This window comes from Melanotaenia boesemani, chromosome 5 (genome assembly GCF_017639745.1).
Source record: "Melanotaenia boesemani isolate fMelBoe1 chromosome 5, fMelBoe1.pri, whole genome shotgun sequence".
NCBI classification, from domain to species: Eukaryota; Metazoa; Chordata; class Actinopteri; order Atheriniformes; family Melanotaeniidae; genus Melanotaenia; species Melanotaenia boesemani.
In genome coordinates, this window is record NC_055686.1 from 17690445 (window position 1) to 17703767 (window position 13323).

A 13323-nucleotide genomic window follows, 5' to 3' on the forward strand; every position below is an offset into this window, starting at 1 on the left:
CCTATAATACATCCATGGTGCAGACCCTGAATTGGGACACACCATGTGTGTATAATTTTAAGCTAGCTTCAATCAGATGGCTTTCTTTTACAATCCTCAACCTGAAAACGATCATAATCGGTGGGCCGGTATGCACCGGTACGCAGTACCGGCACTTTTAAATGTTATCCCTTAGCATACCAGGACTTTTTTTTACAGTGTACAATGCATACCGGGAATTTTATCGGCTTTCCTCAGCAGTCAGTAAAAGAAAAAAGAAAAATATTGTTTGGACGCACAACGCTTGCTGTACGTCTCACTAGCGAACGGAAGGAGATCTGCTGATGAGAAGGCTTGTGAAGCACCAAACCACTCAAGCAAAGAAGAACCCAAGACTTGCTGGAGCCTTTTTTAAGTAAGCTGATGTCTTATTTCTAATGTAAATCATCACCACTGTCTTATTTCTTAGATGCAGACTACTGTTTTAAAGAGTAAGAACTCATTTTTAAAACATTTTTAACATTATAGTGTATGTGTAATTATTTAAAGTACTAAAAATGGGACTTATACATTCCTGATTAATGAAATTTCCTCACATTCATAGCTAATGTTTTCCTGCTTATTTCTGCTTTCTCTTTCAGCCTTTACCATCTCCTGTCCATCTATATATCTATCCCTGCTTGATAGAAGTGAACTCCGCTTGTTTTTGTTGCCCTCAAGTTCAGGCCTGATGACATTTTGCATTTCACACATTTCTGTATTACAATTCATATTATCTGATTAACAATTTAATATTCAACATGTTTAAGCTGACACTCAGTGTGTGGCTGGTCAGCATTTTGAGTTTTTGAAGATTATTTTCAGATAAAAGATAAGATAATATTGCTAAAGTGGCATGGGCCAGGCCTAATGCTAAGAAAAAATCTATTTCACAGAGAAAAACTGTCATAGTAATACGCTGTTAAATAAGTCTGTTAATAAACTAAATAAGTCTAAATGGGACTTATCACTTTTTTATGTTTTTAGGGAGCTTTTACTTTATGTATTTACTTTTCAGTTTTATTTTTAATGTCCATTTTAATGCCATGAGGATTGAAGTTAATAAGTGTTTCCATGGCACTTTGAATTTGGCAAATGTGTATTTGATTTAGAACTTGCTTTGTTAGTTTGTTCTTTGTCATTTCTATGCAATAAAACTATTGATCTATAGATCGATTTATAGATCTACATATAAGTATCACCCATGTTTTTTTCCCATATTTGTACTGTATGACAAACTGACAGTAAGTCATTAAGGGAGTACCACCACTTATTTTGTTCCACTTAAAACACTGATCATAATCTTAGACAGTGACAGTTACTTCAAAGATTCTTCATTCATAGCAAATAGTTGGTTAAACAATATTTTTGCATAAACAATAATGCAAAGAAATGTTGTTTGGGATGAGTAATCTGAAGCAAGAAACTAAATTGTCATTATGCTATAAAGAGTTTTGATTTCTCATCAGTCTGTTCATGTTAAAGACCTGGAAAAATAGAACATTTCCCGTTAACTGGTAAGCATCTGATGATGAAGCAGCGAATGCTTCTCAACAATTATAACTCAAATACTACAAGTAAAAAAAAATTATTTCTTCTCATGTCACAAGATCCCTTTATTCAAGGTATGCCAATGTAGTTTTCAGACTTTCTTCTAGAACTAAATTGGGAGGCAGAGCTTTTAGTGGTCATTCTTCTTTCCCATGCAAACACTGCTCTGCTTGGGTGTAATACACAGAGAATTTATTGTTATAAACTCAGCACAACAAGTAAGGAAAATTTGTTTTTGTGGATTAGTTCTTTGTTCTTTAAAAAAAATTGTTATGAAAAAGGCACATGTGGGGTGAGCAGCAGATATGAGTATGTAGGTTGCACCCATGAGCGTTTTGGTACCACAGGTGCAGGTGAATGAGACACATGGAGCAACGTTATGTTCAGTAATATGTCCATAATCTCCTTGTGGCACTATTTAAAATGAAAAAAAAAAAAAAAAGACAACAGGCTTTCCAAAAAGATTTGTTGCCAGGAAGCATTGTTATACAAGAAGGTAATCCACCAAACAAAAATTTCCTTACTTTTGGTGGAAAGTTTAGTTTGTTTCTGCTATTTGCTGTTATACATGAGTTAATTCTTCAATTTTCTTTCCATTTTTTGCCTTTCCCATTTACAATTAGGATTGCTTCTGCACTGAAAGCACAGAAGGTTATATTTTGTCTTTGCAAACACAACATAAAAACATGGCTTAAGTTTGCCACCTGAACTGATTCAATGCTGTGTAGAGTTTTAGATGCATGTTATACTTTTATTTCCCTTACTTGACTATTATTCTATGTGACATATCTAAATAATATTTATTATTACACATTAAAATATGTTGCTCTGTCAGCAAAAAATATGTAAAATATACTTAATTGATTGATCAGAGAATCTGGCTTTTAAAGAAATCTGCTGTTGAGCTTCATTCTGCATTCAACACTGTCCAAAATGAAATAATACATTTTAGGTGTGTTTTTTTCATGGTTTCCAAAATGCAATATGATTAAAAATTACTGTTTTACCATGGATAATTTTCTGTTGGCTCTTTATGGTAAATACAAAGACTTAAATAAGTTACTTGAATATACAACTTTTATGTTTTTATACATATGCTCAGCGACAGTTTGATATCCATCTGAAACGTGGAGATTCTCCAAGTGCCTGTCATCTCACATGTCCATCAAAAAATCCATGTGACTTTACTTTTGACCCCATTTTACAAATATACATGGCTGATTTGTATTTGAAATTAAATGAAAGATGTGTGTATTTTTACACCCTGTAAAATCCACAGTTGCACATCAGAACACAGTAGAGCGGTGACATTTTTCTTTTAATAGATTTCCTGAAATTAAAATTGTACTATTTATGTTGTTAACGAGTAAGTCCTGACTGTGTTTTGTTGTGTAACTGGTGTGAAAAGCAAAGGAGACCACTCCTCCCTCCAGCTGTGTCTCCTGAGGAAACATGCCTATATGTTGAAATAAAGGAGCACAGGGAGAGTGCTTTTTCCATTTACTGTGCCCCCCAAACCCGGATCTCATCTTCTGTTCTCCCTTGGGTTTCAATTACTGTCTCCCTTCACCTCTCATTAGTACGCACAGACCACTCTTTCTTAATGCTCATGCACACATAAAATTGTGGATTGGAGCACACATTTGAACTGATATGGCGCATAGTCAAATGAACCACGTACACCATGCTAATGCTCATCTGTTCCATGTTAAGCACTGTAAGTACTGTATCACTGTGGTTTTCCTTGTGTCTTTAACTTGTGTAAATAGTACCACTGCTAAACACCTTACCCCTCACATCGCAACAATAAATCATTATTACATTGAATTCAGGGCATCTTACCTTGAAGCACTAAGTATTCTGCTTGAAAATCCCTTTAGCTATCAAATTGTGATTCATAGCACTAACAGACAATAGGCAAAATCATTCCTCAATATTTAAATGATTTTGCATTTTGCTTATCAATTTGGCTAATTTGAAAACATTATTGCTTTAGTAGCAAAGCTTTAACGCTATCATAACATTTAAGAATCAAAATACCACACTGTTGGTTGTAATATAACTGTATTTGTTTCTGTTTCATTCTACCTTACACCTGTGCAGACCATTCACTCTGCTCCACACAGCATCCCCCCCCACTCTGTGAGACACACAAAAAAAAGGGGGCCTGCTGTTGAGACATCTGAGTTAGCCAGCAGGCTAATTCTGCTAATACAGATTAGCTCCCATGGGAACTGCAGTATTGATTGGACAACAAAGGCTCAGAGAAAAACGCTCTAACATTCAATTATCCACACCAATAGACATAATGCCATTCTGCTCCTCCCTCTGCCCCTCCCTCCACCTTTCCCCTTTCTTTTTTGCGCGGCGTCTTTCTCCTTATCCTTATTTCTCAACTGGAAGAATAAGCTAGGTCAGAGAAGGGAAGGGGACAAAAATGCAAGCATGGGTATGTGTGTGTGTACTATCTGATTGTGATCTTTTCTAAAGGTAAAAGTGAGGGTGTGTTTCCAGTTTTCTGTCTGTCTTAAACACTTTCATTCAAATTTTTGTTGTTTCTGAGCAGTTTAGCATTTACTGACACGGATTCTGACATTCAGAGGAAATTGCAATAATTCCGTGCCGATGCATCAAATAATGATAAGTATATGGTTTCAACATTTCACACATGACATCCTTTGAATGGTTTCTCTTGAGGATGTATATTTTGTTAAATAAACTCAGCACAAAAAGTAAGAAAATTTGTGTTTAGTCATTTGATATTTCCTTTAAATAATTTTAGTCGGTGTTGTATTATACACCATTGAAAAGCCTGATTAGTCACTTTTACAACAAGTTATAACTTGTAAAGAATTATGCATTTGTGGAATGAGCATCACAGCTAAACGTGTGGGTAGTTCTCCAGAAAAATGTGCCAAAATCCCCTGCAAAATTCTCCTGTTAGTATTCACTCTTGTTTTTAGTTGCTTGGTGGATTGGATGATTGCACCCTCCAACGGTAATTAGGAGAAAAAAGCACTTGATATTATTGGCTATATTTGATATTATTTACATTTGGAGACATTAAATCTTTGCTTGAGTATTTTACTAGCTGCTGAGGATACTTGAAGTGTTTTATTAAATACTTAGTGTTGCTTTATCACTTTATCTCCCCCTAAATGCCAATACAATCCAAATAGCTCATCTTTTTTCAGTATGTGTGTGTGTGTGTGTGCAATGCGTCAAAATCAACTGAGCGTGTTTGCTTTAACTGTGGCTCTGCACAGTCTTTACACAGTCACAGCACAAGCTCTCTCTCATTAGCTGTGACCGTTAAAGCTAACTCTGATTGCCTCCGGTCAGAGCTGTACACCATTCAGCTCCTATTCCTTGGGAGGCTGAGAGGTGAAGGCTTCTCATTTCCCACAGCCAATGACACGTGAAGGAGGTGCAAGTAACAGATGCATCTTCGGAGTATGTATGAGCACATGCACTCAAACACACACAGAGAACTTTCTGTCACATGCACACACCTGGGTCATGCTATTAGATGAGCATGACAGCATTTGAGTGAAATAGACAACTGATGATCTGAGAGGATTATTAGCTAACGGCTGGAGCATGTGGAAAGAGTTTGGTCTTTCAGATAGGAGTTTTAAAAAGGCATAAATGAGGGAAGAATTAAAAAAGTGAGACAGCTATTTGCTCCTTGCTTACTTCTGGATCAGCATCATTGGATTAGACTCATGTCTATTACCAAATGCAAAACTTGATTGGTGAGTTAAAGGTCTCCCTCTTTTGAAATGTCAAGGCTTATGAGCAGGTGTGAGACTATCCTTAGAAAAGAGGCTACCATATTGCTTGTGCCTAATTTATTTCACATTACAGAAAATGTTAACAAAGCATTAATGAGCTGCTGACTACATCATCCCCACTTTAAAGCACTATGTCAAGGGAACATCCATTCCCACTTTGTATGCCATTGTTGTCTTCTGAGCATGATGTGCTACACAGCAACATTTCCTCAGAAAATCAGTTTCACCTGATAAGCTTACTGCTACCACAGACTAAATTAAGTTGTGATGTACTTCCATCTTTTGTGTGCAGGTTAATTGCTTGGCAGAATGAAGCATGACAAAACATACAAGCTGAAACCACATTTTTTTGTTTAGTCATCTCAGATGAAGCTAAATAAGTCTGAATAACCGCTTGTATATGTACAACACACATATACAGCTTATTTATAATGCACCCACCTATCGATGAACTCACCTCCTGCTGGGATAAGCACCTTCTCTTACAACAAGTTGTTGGATTCAAAATCCCCTTTCCCACAGAAAACAACAACCTCTAATGTATATTATCATCCCACATGGGATAAATGGCTAGTTTTATTGAAGACATGGAATTTATAGTAAGGGAATGTTATCTAGTCCATGCAGTGAATGATTTGCAAAAGAATATATATTTACAAAAATTACCATCTAACATTTTTCTTCTTATGTGTTTGCATACTAGGCCCACCAGTACAAATTCTGCTCCCATTAGGGCTGGACAATAAAACAGCCTCAAAATTAAATTGTGATTGAATCTATCTCACTATTGGTGAAAACCATGACACATTTCCAGTTCATACATCTACATAGCCAGCTCTGCATCCCTCAGCACACTCCAGTTCACTAGTTGGTGGTAATGCACATCTAAGCTGGTTGATAACTCCCATGGAAATCCAAAAGGGAAAGAATAAATAAATACAAAGACATAAAGAAGGAAACTGTAAAGCATTTACAACTGTCAAACAAAGATATAGACGAGTTTCCTTTGTGGTCATTAACGTTACTCTGATACAAGTGGATCTTTGGTGAATAAATAACCTAATTATGCTCACTTATTTGTTAAACAGAACCCAATTTCTTACCAATGTTTCTCATTCTCAAGTCTGTCATTTCATTTCATTTCTATTTTTGGTTTCAGAATCAGTAAGTTACAACACAACCACAGAACATCTAAACATATAAATTTAAACCAGAAAGGGAATAGATTGAAGCTATCAGCCAAAAACTCCTATCCATCTTACAAATTAATACTAATTTAACTGATGATATTACATACTGAATGCTGAAATTGATGATATTGCATACTGAACGCAAGAATGTTCTCGACGTTTAATAAAAAAACAGGTTTTTCACGATGCTTTCTGTCATATTTTTGCAGTATGTTTGCTATGTTACTTTTCCAAGTGTCACTACATAATGTTCCCTGATATCTCTTGCACTCACTGGCTTCTCCCCGACCAACTGCTCCAAAATATTAAGCATGGTAGATGGTTGGTGTATGCATTAGATCTGGGCAATTTGTCTTTAAATTTTTTAAAGTAAACTAGCCTTTACATGGTCAGATTTTGTTGTGCAAACTCTTGAACTGTAATAGATGACTGATCTTCATGTTAACTTTATGAATCAGTACAAGGATGATATCTTGTATATTCATTTTTTCTCTCCATAATGTCTGCATTGACCATGACTCGTTGGTTCAGATCCTGTTGCATCTCAGGTAATGACATTTTCCTAACAGCTCTTGTGGCCCTGAACTTTTGTCTTGAACTTGGAAGAAAAAAAAAACAAAACAAAAAACTATTGCCACTGGTCAGTGATGTCAGTCCAGCATGAAAAGACAGCACCATATCACACTAACCCATCACCCCTTTCACAAACTCCCAAAAGTAATTTCAGGGTTAGGGCAAAGAAGCCAAGTTGTCCAAATGAAAAGGCCCTCGATGAAGAGAGGAGGCCATTCTCGAGAAGCAGAATTGACCGGTGCAAACAAGAGGCATGACCAAGATGAAATTGCCTCACCTGAAACCGTTCCTGGTCGGGAAGGGGGGGATTGAAGAGATGAGGGGTGCTGGGGGTGAAAGCATGACAGGGACTGGCAGAATAAGACGTAAGAAGACAAATGACACCCTGAAAAAGAAGAAGAACTGAGTGTAGGTTCAGGGACAGCATGGTGGAATATAGCTGACAGGAATAGAGAGGAATCCATGATATTATATCGGCAGAGACTGAATAGCTGAACTTTCCTGTGGTTTTGTTAGATGTGATGAAAAACCTTCAGTTAGAGTTACATCCATTTTTATCATAAACTTCATGCACCATCACTGGTAATAAAACTTTATCCCAGATATCAAAATTAAATATTATCTACTCATCTGCTGTATATTCTGTTAATGTTTAGATAGTAATATTCTTTTTAAGGAATTAGCTTAGAAAAATGTTGGCTTATGGGGATTACTATATTACTGAATACCCAACTCAAAATTCATTATGTAGACACAGTCATTATGTCTCTCATTTCATTCACTTTCAGTCTGAACGTCTGCATATTTAATCAGATATTAGCTTTGATCTGACCAGAGATAAAAGCTGGTATAAGCATGATGCAATGTCTTCCCCCATCTCACAATCATAATTGCTCATCTCATTTCTGAAATGAATTTCTAATCTGGAGTCTCTCTTCTGCTGTTTGGAAACTGAGTGAAACTTTTTTGTTACTAGTATCAGACTTTTATAGCCTAGCATAATTGGGACCATAAACTTGGTCTGAGCGCTATTCAATAATGATTCTCTGCTCCAAATACCTGCTGCTGGCCTTTAGCAGAATATTACTTATTAAGCACTCCAAAATCTAGCAGAAGTATTATCCGTAAGGTCAAGCATGGAGAATCTTCCAGAGAAGCAAGACTTTTATGAGCTCGGCTTGTCTCACATCTGCATGTGCTGCAGATTGCATGCTAATGCACACAGGCTATCATTTTAGGTTGTTTGTTCCCCATGTACTGGTGGCAGTATTTTCATGCAAGGACTTTAGAAAGTACACCAAAGATTACAATTCTTTGGTTGTTATTAAGACTTTACAAATTCTGGAGAAATTCAGAGGTAACTGACTCTGCCTCTGCTGGGATGAACCCTTTGTGTCTGTCTATAATAAAAGACGGTGTCTAATTCATATTATTATTACAAATTTATATAAAACTGCAAACTGCCTTAGTTATTCAGAAATTTTAGTATCAGTGTGTTTGGCAATTGTTATGGTGGTCCTAATGTGAAGACCACTACTTTAGCTGAGCTGTTTCCTTTTGATATGAAGCTGCTTTTGCTGCTGTGGGTAGTAGTTAAGAAGACTTATTGGGGTTGAATATGAAATTCTCATGACTTCTGTTGATTTTCTTGCATTAAATGCTACGATGTTTAATCATTATTTCGAACAGGGTAAAGTTTTTGCCTTTAAAATGATCCCTTGCAAATCTTGATCTCTTCTCTGGATAAAACACAAAATGGACTCTAAGAGAAATGTTACAAATTGAGGATTGGTGGAACGGCATGGCACCCATTGATAACCTATGTAGATGTGATCACTCTGCTGCCTCTGGGTGGGGTGGCGGTGGTAGTGGGAGATTTGGGGCTCGCTATCCTCTTGTCTACCGGGGATGTCTCCCTCAGGGCATGGTGGTGGTGGAGTTAAGTGTTATGTGGGTTTGTGAGAGCAAGTGCTTGGGTACGGTGCAGAGGAGGCTAAGAGTGAGGGGTTATGGGGTGGATAGAGGGTGTTGGGGTGTGTAAGAGGAGGAAGGGGGGGACTGGTTGATGGTGCCCTGGGGTGGGTGATAGCCCACGCCGGGTGGTTGTCTGGGGTGGCCTGGTACTCCTGGGCATGGTGCAGGATTCTGGGCTCTTGGGGCTCTGGGCCCTGCGCTATGGCTATCCTGGGTGGACGGTGGCCGGTGCCTGGTGGGGTCGGCGGCTGCTGACTTGACTTGCCGGGGCCTGTGTCCCATAACCACGGGGGGCTCTGGCTGGAGCCTTTCTCTGCCACCCTCTGTGTGCATCCAGGGTTGTCTTTGTGGTGGGGTGGCTGGACTTCATGCTCCGGGATTGCTGCCAATTGCCCAGGTCTCTGAGTCTAGTCTGCCTCCAGCCTCCGTAGAGGTGTGGTCACATTTGCACGATCACACTCATCTCTGATCGCTACTCATTCCTCATACTCTGCATGCTGACACAGTCACTGAGTTCTCCAGTGGGTTTTTACATTGAAAGCCGCTTTTGTTTAGTTTTTTTTTTTTTTGTTTGTTTTTTGTTGTTGCTGTGTGTGTGTGTGTGTGTGTGTGTGTGTGTGTGTGTGTGTGTGTGTGTGTGTGTGTGTGTGCTTGCGTGTTGTGTTTTTGGTACTTTGGTGGTTGTGAATTTTTTTTTTGGGGGGTTTGTTTTGGTTATTTTTTAGGAGCTCCTGATGATTGTCAGCTTTGTTTTCCTGTAAAAGTCGTAGGGAATTCTTTGTTGTGTTTCTGTACAGGTGTAGCAATTGGTTGTTTGCTGTTAGTTTTGATCTCTCCAAAGCCAGTAGCTACCAGCACTATTAAAATTTGACTCCAGTTACGAAAACATTATGGTCTACACAGAGGCTCAACTCGAGCTCCCATTTTGTGTCATCATCTGTTTACTTCCTCCTGCTTGGATTCTGTTTTTAGAATGTGGTCCTTTAGGGATCTTAAGGCACTCAATGACCTATACCATGGAAGAGTATTGTTGTCATTTGCAGCTTTATCATCTAAATATGATTTCTCCAACAGCCACGTTTGATGCAGTGCAAGGTACTGCACAAGATTCATTTTACTAACTCCAGACTTGCAAAGATTTATCCTAATGACAGGGACTCCTGCTGATCATTTGCACATATTCTGAAGCTGCTCAGAGTTGTTTTTTAGACACTGGAGCAGGTATTTGGTACTAAGGTTAAACCTGACCCTCTGACAACTATACTCTGACCCTCTCCAAAGACATATTAACCTCTGTGCAGTGTGCCATAGCCTTTGCCACTCTGTTAGCCAGATAGGCCATTCTTGTTAAATGGAAACATGTCCTCCCTCCTACATGTTATCAGTAGTTACAAAATATTTGACAACGCTTGCAGTTAGAGAAGCTGAGATCCCAGCAGAATGGCTCCCTGAAATCTTTTCACAGTATATAGGGATATTTGATAGCCTTTATTGCAGAAAACATGGAGACCACCCCCACTTCTGAAGACAACACCTGACAGTCTGTGCTGCCTTTTAAAATCTTGTTCTTTATTTATTTATAATTAATTTAATTATTTCCATTTCTATTTACTCATTTTTTTTTTTTTCCCCACATTCTGTACTTCCCATCCCCTGTGGGTTGGGCAGGGGCTGAGATTCACCCATAGGATGCGACAGTGGCCAGCCTTTCCTATGTTTTGTTGAATGTCATTACTGGTCTTGTTAAAATGAAGAAGAAAAAAAAAAAAAAGAAAATAGAAAAAAGGATAATTTTCACCACTGTATTGAGTTCCCTTGACTGTTACTGATTCTTGAAACAAAAGTCAGGAAATTAGGGAGACCAGCTGCTGGACCGTTGGGAGACAAATGTGCTTCTATTCTTGTCTGATATAGGATTTTAGCTGATCAACAGTTCTGTGTCTTGTTCTCTGTATTTTGTGTTTTATTATTCACCAAATGTTTTCAGCTGGTGAAAGGTATGGACTGCAGGCAGGTCAGTCCAGCATCAGGAAACCAAGCAGTTGTAATAGAAGCAGTATGTGCTTTAGCATTTTTATGTGTTGATAACAATGCTGGATGGTCCAACGCCTTCTCTATCCATTGAATGCTGTGACAGTTATTTCCCAAAAAATTCTACTTTACCTCTAAAAGACTCTACCTCTCTAAAGTACTCTTTTTTTCTTTTTTTTTTTTTAGCCAAATCATATTACTAACCTGTTGCCAATTAAACTAATTGGTTAAAAAGTTTATCTCAAATGTTTCTTTCTAGAACTGCTTACTTCTACAACCGTTTGTTGCCACCTCTCTCTCAACTTCTTTTGAGATTTTGTTTCATGATAAGCTAATATTTTTCCTGAAAAAGCAAACCTCTCCTTCAACATTTTATATTTAATTGTATTTTTTATGTCCTCTTCTGTCAACAATACATATTTATAAAACTTTTTAATTACTGCTTCTTGTTAAGTTATATTTTACACAGTATTCCAACTATATATATATATATATATATTTCTGAAATCAGTTCAGGGGAAAAAGTCCCTTCTGTACCAAAATGTGCAGCGAGAAACCTTGAATAGATATAAAACAGCTTTACAAATGAACTATTTCAAATTTGGTTTTTGCGTGAAGCCAGTTCCTTTTCAGCTTAATATCTTTGTTGTATTTTATTTGCTTGATTCAGCAGTGCATACAAAGAGAGAGCAGAATTAGTCTTTGAGATTAAATTCACTTAAGGAATTGTTAAAGATGAATCCATCTGTGGTGTTAGCAAGGTTTCATGCTCATAGGCTCATGGGGAAAGGTTTGCTGGCCTACCTCTTTTCTGATTGCCTCATAAGCTAAACATTGTCATTTGACATTGTTGTGTTGTATCCATCTCAAGCAGAGCGAAGGTGGATTTGCTTGATTTCTTTAAGACAAGAGTTCAATCATCCCTGCTATCCCACAGTGTCACATCTGATTTTATCACACGGGATATTCAAGGGTGTGCTGTGTGATTATCCCCTGACAATACAGATAAAAGCTCCCTCTCTTTCTCTCTCTCTCTCTTTCTATCTCTCTGTTTCCTAAACACATTGCTCAAAGACAGGTACCATGATACACCAACCTACAATGTCCCTCATGCTTGTGTGAAAACAAAAGCCAAACCTTTAACGCTGTACAAACCACCCCCCTGTGTCAACAGAGTATACGAGGAGCTCGTTGAGGAGCAATTGTTTCAATACAGGACCCATGGTGTACCCATTGTAAGTCAAGGCCACCATCATCAGAGAGACAGAGGACAGAATCATCCTTGAAAGAATGCCACAGATCAGTTCTCTTCCCTTGGCTTCCTCCCCAGGGAGAGTGGCAAAGAACAAGGCAAATCCATTCGATCGAACGTCACGCAAATACACAGACCCCACGTCCAGCAGTCCTGTGATTGCTGTTGGTATACCCTGGTTATTGACCCGTGTTGTGAGTTTGAGACTGTGCATGCTCAGTGGTGTGTGTGTCGGTGTCTGTGTGTGTACGTATTGTTTGTATCAGAGACGGATTGGAAGGCCATCATGTGCTAGGCTGACCCTATCTCCAAGGCTCGGAGGCTGCGTGGAGAGATCAGAGTGAAAGCCAAGCCCAGTGTCTCCTACTGTGATGGAGGAAGGATGTGTGTGTATATATGTGTGTGTGTGTGTGTGTGTTTAGAGACTAGATGACATGGCCCAGAGCCTCTCTGCAGGTACAAAAGATAAGAGAGAAAAAGAAATGGGCAGCTCCACAGATGGTGGAGGGCTCTGGCGAAACTATTTGTGTGTTTATATGTGTGAAGGATGACACTTGGTAGCATGGTTATGCATATTTAAATTCATAAGACTTGACAGAAGCTTAAAGTCAAATGCAAAATAGAGCATCTAGTCACTTAATGCGGACTTTACTGCAAGGTGATTAGACTTGTTAGGTGCATAACTTAAGCAATATTTTTAAGAAAAGAGAGTGACTTTATCATTCTTTTTATTGCTCAAATCAAAAACAAATTTCATGCAAAGAACAAGATTTTGTCTCCTACATTTTCTAGCCAATGTACTGTGCTGAAGGCACAAAATAGGTTCTCAAAAATAGTAGGTCCATGTACTTCTATCAAGTACAATGAAAGGGTTTAGCATTTTAAATAAATTTTACTGGGAATTCTTAAGGTTTGGGTTCCCAACCATGTCTTAAATACT

General features: G+C 38.2%; 1 protein-coding gene across 1 annotated transcript in view; it reads left to right on the forward strand.

The window, feature by feature from the left end:
- ppargc1a (peroxisome proliferator-activated receptor gamma, coactivator 1 alpha) overlaps positions 1-13323 on the forward strand; it is a 296804-nt gene that overhangs the window by 203865 nt on the left and 79616 nt on the right. The gene's annotated exons all lie outside the window — the stretch shown is intronic.